Source organism: Uranotaenia lowii, chromosome 2 (assembly GCF_029784155.1).
Source record: "Uranotaenia lowii strain MFRU-FL chromosome 2, ASM2978415v1, whole genome shotgun sequence".
Classification (NCBI taxonomy): Eukaryota; Metazoa; Arthropoda; class Insecta; order Diptera; family Culicidae; genus Uranotaenia; species Uranotaenia lowii.
The window spans coordinates 289,983,912-289,992,862 of NC_073692.1; the positions used below are offsets into that span (position 1 = coordinate 289,983,912).

Here is an 8,951-nt window from a genome sequence, read left to right on the forward strand (position 1 = left end):
TCAGAAACAGCTAGTCTCCTTTCTCCGGCAGATTAAAGGCGGTAGATAATTACATTTTTCCGACCGACATCTGGTGGTAAGTGAAGGTATCCGGCCTCTGAGAGCGTCTAAAAACAAATGGGTGTTCGCTCACCAACGCTTATGCATTCATCTGTAGCATCCTTTCGTCAATTTATGGAAAATAGGATATGTCTCAATCAATAGAATTAGTCATAAAATATATTAATAAAAAGATACCCACCAATGAAAATGTGACCATCACAAAATGTCCTTGGGCTGATCAATACGCCTAGGAACATGCACATGCACCTTCGATGATTAATTTTGGCCTAGAAATGACAAAAAAATTTTTTAATTGATTGATAATGGTTGGAATAATTGCTAACTTACCACTTGAAATCGCTGATGGAAGCGCCGTTAGCTCGTAACTGAAAAACGTTGAGTATCGGTCCACCTTTTGAGCAACACAGCCTTGCCGTGGGCTATAATAATTCCCCCCTCGTCTCAGGTGACGGGCATCAAGCACCAATCCGCGGCACGTTACGCATGATGCCGAAGTTTTTGACCGTCTTGATCAACAAACCAGCACCGCGTGCCACCGTTGCCAAATTTTTCGTAAAGGACTCCGGCGCTGTTCAAAGACACAAAATATAAGGTGGAGTAATATTTGTAGTAAATACTGGGTACTTACGGCAAGCGCGGAATATCAGGATTTTCGATAAAGGTTCTCAGATGCAGATTATTAGTTGGATTCCGACCAATAGCTATCGAAATTTGCTGCATAACCGCAAACTTCCTCGATTTCCGCTGTTGTAGCTTCGGTCAGCATGAAGTAAATCAAACTGGACTGCGCTCTTCCCTGGTCGTAGGATGGTTTCCATTCCGGTGAATCTTGGATAATCGTATTCGCTTTTAACAATTGATGTCTCGTCGCACTGTGCTTGTTCAAGGCGAGTGACTCGCCACGCCTTAGTGGTTGTCCAAGTGTCCAGCCACACTGTGCAATGCAAAAGTATTGAGAATGTTATCTCGCTTCAAACAGTGGATGTCTCGTCGCACTGTGCTTGTTCAAGGCGGGTGTCTCGCCACGCCTTAGTGGTTGTCCAAGTGTCCAGCCACGCTGTGCAATGCAAAAGTATTGAGAATGTTATCTCGCTTCGAACAGTGGATGTCTCGTCGCACTGTGCTTGTTCAAGGCGGGTGTCTCGCCACGCCTTAGTGGTTGTCCAAGTGTCCAGCCACACTGTGCAATGCAAAAGTATTGAGAATGTTATCTCGCTTCAAACAGTGGATGTCTCGTCGCACTGTGCTTGTTCAAGGCGGGTGTCTCGCCACGCCTTAGTGGTTGTCCAAGTGTCCAGCCACGCTGTGCAATGCAAAAGTATTGAGAATGTTATCTCGCTTCAAACAGTGGATGTCTCGTCGCACTGTGCAATGCAAAAGTATTGAGAATGTTCTCTCGCTTCAAACAGTGGATGTCTCGTCGCACTGTGCAATGCAAAAGTATTGAGAATGTTATCTCGCTTCAAACAGTGGATGTCTCGTCGCACTGTGCTTGTTGAAGGCGGGTGTCTCGCCACGCCTTAGTGGTTGTCCAAGTGTCCAGCCACGCTGTGCAATGCAAAAGTATTGAGAATGTTATCTCGCTTCAAACAGTGGATGTCTCGTCGCACTGTGCAATGCAAAAGTATTAAGAATGTTATCTCGCTTCAAACAGTGGATGTCTCGTCGCACTGTGCTTGTTGAAGGCGGGTGTCTTGCCATGCCTTAGTGGATGTCCAAGTGTCCAGCCACGCTGTGCAATGCAAAAGTATTGAGAATGTTATCTCGCTTCAAACAGTGGATGTCTCGTCGCACTGTACTTGTTCAAGGCGGGTGTCTCGCCACGCCTTAGTGGTTGTCCAAGTGTCCAGCCACGCTGTGCAATGCAAAAGTATTGAGAATGTTATCTCGCTTCAAACAGTGGATGTCTCGTCGCACTGTGCAATGCAAAAGTATTGAGAATGTTATCTCGCTTCAAACAGTGGATGTCTCGTCGCACTGTACAATGCAAAAGTATTGAGAATGTTATCTCGCTTCAAACAGTGGATGTCTCGTCGCACTGTGCTTGTTGAAGGCGGGTGTCTTGCCATGCCTTAGTGGATGTCCAAGTGTCCAGCCACGCTGTGCAATGCAAAAGTATTGAGAATGTTATCTCGCTTCAAACAGTGGATGTCTCGTCGCACTGTGCTTGTTCAAGGCGGGTGTCTCGCTACGCCTTAGTGGTTGTCCAAGTGTCCAGCCACGCTGTGCAATGCAAAAGTATTGAGAATGTAATCTCGCTTCAAACAGTGGATGTCTCGTCGCACTGTGCAATGCAAAAGTATTGAGAATGTTATCTCGCTTCAAACAGTGGATGTCTCGTCGCACTGTGCAATGCAAAAGTATTGAGAATGTTATCTCGCTTCAAACAGTGGATGTCTCGTCGCACTGTGCAATGCAAAAGTATTGAGAATGTTATCTCGCTTCAAACAGTGGATGTCTCGTCGCACTGTGCTTGTTGAAGGCGGGTGTCTCGCCACGCCTTAGTGGTTGTCCAAGTGTCCATCCACACTGTGCAATGCAAAAGTATTGAGAATGTTATCTCGCTTCAAACAGTGGATGTCTCGTCGCACTGTGCTTGTTCAAGGCGGGTGTCTCGCCACGCCTTAGTGGTTGTCCAAGTGTCCAGCCACGCTGTGCAATGCAAAAGTATTGAGAATGTTATCTCGCTTCAAACAGTGGATGTCTCGTCGCACTGTGCTTGTTCAAGGCGGGTGTCTCGCCACACCTTAGTGGATGTCCAAGTGTCCAGCCACGCTGTGCAATGCAAAAGTATTGAGAATGTTATCTCGCTTCAAACAGTGGATGTCTCGTCGCACTGTGCTTGTTCAAGGCGGGTGTCTCGCCACGCCTTAGTGGATGTCCAAGTGTCCAGCCACACTGTGCAATGCAAAAGTATTGAGAATGTTATCTCGCTTCAAACAGTGGATGTCTCGTCGCACTGTGCAATGCAAAAGTATTGAGAATGTTATCTCGCTTCAAACAGTGGATGTCTCGTCGCACTGTGCAATGCAAAAGTATTGAGAATGTTATCTCGCTTCAAACAGTGGATGTCTCGTCGCACTGTGCTTGTTCAAGGCGGGTGTCTCGCCACGCCTTAGTGGTTGTCCAAGTGTCCAGCCACGCTGTGCAATGCAAAAGTATTGAGAATGTTATCTCGCTTCAAACAGTGGATGTCTCGTCGCACTGTGCTTGTTCAAGGCGGGTGTCTCGCCACGCCTTAGTGGATGTCCAAGTGTCCAGCCACGCTGTGCAATGCAAAAGTATTGAGAATGTTATCTCGCTTCAAACAGTGGATGTCTCGTCGCACTGTGCAATGCAAAAGTATTGAGAATGTTATCTCGCTTCAAACAGTGGATGTCTCGTCGCACTGTGCTTGTTCAAGGCGGGTGTCTCGCCACGCCTTAGTGGTTGTCCAAGTGTCCAGCCACGCTGTGCAATGCAAAAGTATTGAGAATGTTATCTCGCTTCAAACAGTGGATGTCTCGTCGCACTGTGCTTGTTCAAGGCGGGTGTCTCGCCACACCTTAGTGGATGTCCAAGTGTCCAGCCACGCTGTGCAATGCAAAAGTATTGAGAATGTTATCTCGCTTCAAACAGTGGATGTCTCGTCGCACTGTGCTTGTTCAAGGCGGGTGTCTCGCCACGCCTTAGTGGTTGTCCAAGTGTCCAGCCACGCTGTGCAATGCAAAAGTATTGAGAATGTTATCTCGCTTCAAACAGTGGATGTCTCGTCGCACTGTGCTTGTTCAAGGCGGGTGTCTCGCCACGCCTTAGTGGATGTCCAAGTGTCCATCCACACTGTGCAATGCAAAAGTATTGAGAATGTTATCTCGCTTCGAACAGTGGATGTCTCGTCGCACTGTGCTTGTTGAAGGCGGGTGTCTCGCCACGCCTTAGTGGTTGTCCAAGTGTCCAGCCACGCTGTGCAATGCAAAAGTATTGAGAATATTATCTCGCTTCAAACAGTGGATGTCTCGTCGCACTGTGCTTGTTCAAGGCGGGTGTCTCGCCACGCCTTAGTGGTTGTCCAAGTGTCCAGCCACGCTGTGCAATGCAAAAGTATTGAGAATGTTATCTCGCTTCAAACAGTGGATGTCTCGTCGCACTGTGCAATGCAAAAGTATTGAGAATGTTATCTCGCTTCAAACAGTGGATGTCTCGTCGCACTGTGCAATGCAAAAGTATTGAGAATGTTATCTCGCTTCAAACAGTGGATGTCTCGTCGCACTGTGCAATGCAAAAGTATTGAGAATGTAATCTCGCTTCAAACAGTGGATGTCTCGTCGCACTGTGCTTGTTGAAGGCGGGTGTCTCGCCACGCCTTAGTGGATGTCCAAGTGTCCATCCACACTGTGCAATGCAAAAGTATTGAGAATGTTATCTCGCTTCAAACAGTGGATGTCTCGTCGCACTGTGCTTGTTCAAGGCGGGTGTCTCGCCACGCCTTAGTGGTTGTCCAAGTGTCCAGCCACGCTGTGCAATGCAAAAGTATTGAGAATGTTATCTCGCTTCAAACAGTGGATGTCTCGTCGCACTGTGCTTGTTCAAGGCGGGTGTCTCGCCACACCTTAGTGGATGTCCAAGTGTCCAGCCACGCTGTGCAATGCAAAAGTATTGAGAATGTTATCTCGCTTCAAACAGTGGATGTCTCGTCGCACTGTGCTTGTTCAAGGCGGGTGTCTCGCCACGCCTTAGTGGATGTCCAAGTGTCCAGCCACACTGTGCAATGCAAAAGTATTGAGAATGTTATCTCGCTTCAAACAGTGGATGTCTCGTCGCACTGTGCAATGCAAAAGTATTGAGAATGTTATCTCGCTTCAAACAGTGGATGTCTCGTCGCACTGTGCAATGCAAAAGTATTGAGAATGTTATCTCGCTTCAAACAGTGGATGTCTCGTCGCACTGTGCAATGCAAAAGTATTGAGAATGTTATCTCGCTTCAAACAGTGGATGTCTCGTCGCACTGTGCTTGTTGAAGGCGGGTGTCTCGCCACGCCTTAGTGGATGTCCAAGTGTCCATCCACACTGTGCAATGCAAAAGTATTGAGAATGTTATCTCGCTTCAAACAGTGGATGTCTCGTCGCACTGTGCTTGTTCAAGGCGGGTGTCTCGCCACGCCTTAGTGGTTGTCCAAGTGTCCAGCCACGCTGTGCAATGCAAAAGTATTGAGAATGTTATCTCGCTTCAAACAGTGGATGTCTCGTCGCACTGTGCTTGTTCAAGGCGGGTGTCTCGCCACACCTTAGTGGATGTCCAAGTGTCCAGCCACGCTGTGCAATGCAAAAGTATTGAGAATGTTATCTCGCTTCAAACAGTGGATGTCTCGTCGCACTGTGCTTGTTCAAGGCGGGTGTCTCGCCACGCCTTAGTGGATGTCCAAGTGTCCAGCCACACTGTGCAATGCAAAAGTATTGAGAATGTTATCTCGCTTCAAACAGTGGATGTCTCGTCGCACTGTGCAATGCAAAAGTATTGAGAATGTTATCTCGCTTCAAACAGTGGATGTCTCGTCGCACTGTGCAATGCAAAAGTATTGAGAATGTTATCTCGCTTCAAACAGTGGATGTCTCGTCGCACTGTGCTTGTTCAAGGCGGGTGTCTCGCCACACCTTAGTGGATGTCCAAGTGTCCAGCCACGCTGTGCAATGCAAAAGTATTGAGAATGTTATCTCGCTTCAAACAGTGGATGTCTCGTCGCACTGTGCTTGTTCAAGGCGGGTGTCTCGCCACGCCTTAGTGGTTGTCCTAGTGTCCAGCCACACTGTGCAATGCCAAAGAATTGAGAAGTTTATCTCGCTTCAAACAGTTATTATTCTTTCAACGATTCTATTAGGATTGAAAATTAATAAGATCAACTGCGATTATGAAATTTGAATAATAAAATCATAATGATAATGATGATGATAATGTTCCCACCTCATTCCCCTACACATATTTGAGCGGATCGAGTTATATTTTTGAAAAGATTTTTTTTTAACAAATCACATTCATTTACTGCTACAATTGTACTAAGAACCATCTCAGATTTGGAACAATTCATGTAAATACCGCGCAGTGCTCAAATATATGTAGACTTCTCTTAACTAATTTCAAGTTGACAAAAGGCCAATGAATATTCAACAATCTTAAAAATTATCACTATTATTATCATCATCATTATCATTATCATCCATGAGAATTTAGACGAACCATCGCTGACTGTTTCAATTTCGCTACAATACACAGATACTAAGGAATAACTGAATATCTGCAGTGACTTGTCTCATCAATGTTGACATCTTACTTAAATTTTATTTAAATCTAAACTGAATTGTTTCAAGCTCTTCGCATTTCATTTTACCTTTTATTGATTTATCTGATGCACTGCGATCGCGAAGGAAGCTCAAATGAAAGACTCGCAAATTGATGCCACATTTTTTCTGATCCTATTTAGTAACCAGAGAACAACATCACAACTATTATGAACTGTACTCAATATTAATTCAATTACCAATGTGTGAATCGTATTAAAAACAAAAAATTACAAGAACAGTTCACTTTCTCTTACATTAATTACACTTGTATTCGGAAACTCATGTTTAGAATTAAGTTTTTTAGGGAGAAGTACATTATAATGTGATGATCCGTAAATCATAACAATTGGAGTCAATGATACCACTGGTGGTCTGATTTCTAAACAATTAACTGGGGTTCCCTTGATAACGACAAAAATACTTCGTTTTAAAATAATACTTAATGCGTATAAAGTATCTGCATTACCCCAGGCACTGTCCTCACATGAAATACAAAGAAGATTGAAAAATGATCCCGATTCAAGTAAATTTTCTCTACCTTCAAAATAGGACTTATTTTGTAAAACACTTCTGAATGCGAACGTTCGGAGAACATTTGACAAAAGTGTATTTCCAATCAAAGAATATGAAATCGAATGGAACTGACAATTTCCATCTCTCGGAATTTCAATTTCAACAAATTCTTGAAAATACTGTTCGTTTGCCATCCTGTCAAGATCACGTAAACGGTCAAAAATCTGAATTGGAGAAACATTCATATGCGTATGAACTAAATCTAGGGATTGAGAATAACTTTCTAACAATGACATAACGCGGTATTCTGTATCTAGATTAAAATTCATTGAAGTAACCAAAATGTCTAATATTGCACTATTCAAATTTCTAAAAAGCTCTTCGTTGAACCATTCTTCATTTTCTAATATCTCTGTTGTTGAATTTTCAATCAAAATATTAGCTTCATTAAATAATTCTTCTGGAGGATCATTGAAAAGTTCATTATGAATGTTGTCATTCACTATATTTGATGAAGAAGTATCAAAATACTCACTTCCTAGAATTTCAGCAGATTCCAATTCCAATACTGTTTGAGGAATTATCGCAAAGATTGGTTTGTGGTCAGAAAAATAAGACTCATATACACCAGCTGAAATATTTCTTATGTTAGAAAATACAATATCTAATCTAGAACCAAGATCTGTTGTAGGTTCATAACAAACTAACTTATCATAAAGATGCATTCTATTCAGATTATTTACTAATTTTTTTGTTTCGTCACATGTACTGTTGAGATTAAAATTGAAATCTCCTATGAATACGATTGGTTCACTGTAAGCCTTATAAATTAAATTGAATACAGATATAAATTCATTATAATTAATTTTCGGTGATTTATAGCCTGTAAGAAGTGAAAAATTTCCATGTTTTAGAAGAACTAAGTCAGTATGGCCAACATATTTATTCTGGTTATTGGCTTTGAAAACCGTCTTATGACTTTCTACTGAAACTATTAAACCAATTTTCGCATAGCATATTATACCTTTGGCAATGCCACTCTTAACAAAAAATGGAAATTTTTGTCTATCTGATCGGTAAACAATATGGAAATTGGGTATATTTACTTCATCGTTTGTAAGGATCCCCGTTTCAGAAAATACAATTATGTCACATCTCGAATACCATGCATCCGCGGATATGTACTTGAAATTTTCTCTCAAAGATCTAGAATTCTGATAAGCAATAACCAATCCTGCGTGAGTTGTTAAATTATCAAACGCTAAAGTTAATTGTCTGTATGTCTTTAATCTTTCCGTTTCTTTCAAACAAGCTCTTATGGTAGGATTATCGGCCATATTTCCCGGAAATTTTCCTAATATATAAAGCCCAGATAGTTTCGAAACACGACTCAAGGCAACATAAATTAACTGACGAGTTGAGTTACCTTTCTTGCGTAGATCAACGCACACTTTGGAATATGTTTGTCCCTGACTTTTATGAATTGTAAGCGCTTCACAGGGAACTAATGGGAATTGATTCCTAATAACTTGATAGTCACGTTGAAAATGATTAGTCAAACTATATCTTTGCCTTTCAATAGGTGTCCAGTTTTTGTTAAGATTCAAATTTTCTGTAAATTCATGAAATTTAAGTCGAGCTTTTCTGCCAACTTTCTTGCTGTCAAAATTAAGGTACACCACGATAGGTTTATTCGATTGTGGATTACAAAAAACAAATTCCAAAACTCCAGTTGCACCGTTTACGATGCCATCCGATACATCTAAATTTGCAGTTACCATGTACTTGATACCTTTTTTGAATTGTATAGAATATGGATACCCTCCACAATCCCGGGTAGTTTTAGCTTTCCAAATATCAAGTTTCTTTAAAATTTGTTCTTCTTTCAAATTGCCTGTCAATTTATCTTCAGCCAAACTTAAAATTTCGGTTTCAGTCGACTCTGCAATTTTTATGGCATTATATCTGTCAACATCCAAATTCGTATAATACAACCTTATAGCGTCACTAGGTACTTCACTTTCGGAGACTTCTCTACTTTTAAAAACGTTGATATCTGC

The 8,951-nt window shown here is 42.3% G+C and overlaps 1 long non-coding RNA gene across 1 annotated transcript; it reads right to left on the reverse strand.

The window, feature by feature from the left end:
• Window positions 1–238: 238 nt before the first annotated feature.
• Window positions 239–991, reverse strand: LOC129744799 (uncharacterized). The gene is made up of 3 exons (XR_008737003.1): window positions 692–991; window positions 391–631; window positions 239–329 (listed from the first exon to the last, which is right to left on the reverse strand). It is a non-coding gene; the product is annotated as an uncharacterized LOC129744799 (long non-coding RNA).
• Between the last annotated feature and the right edge of the window lie 7,960 nt (window positions 992–8,951).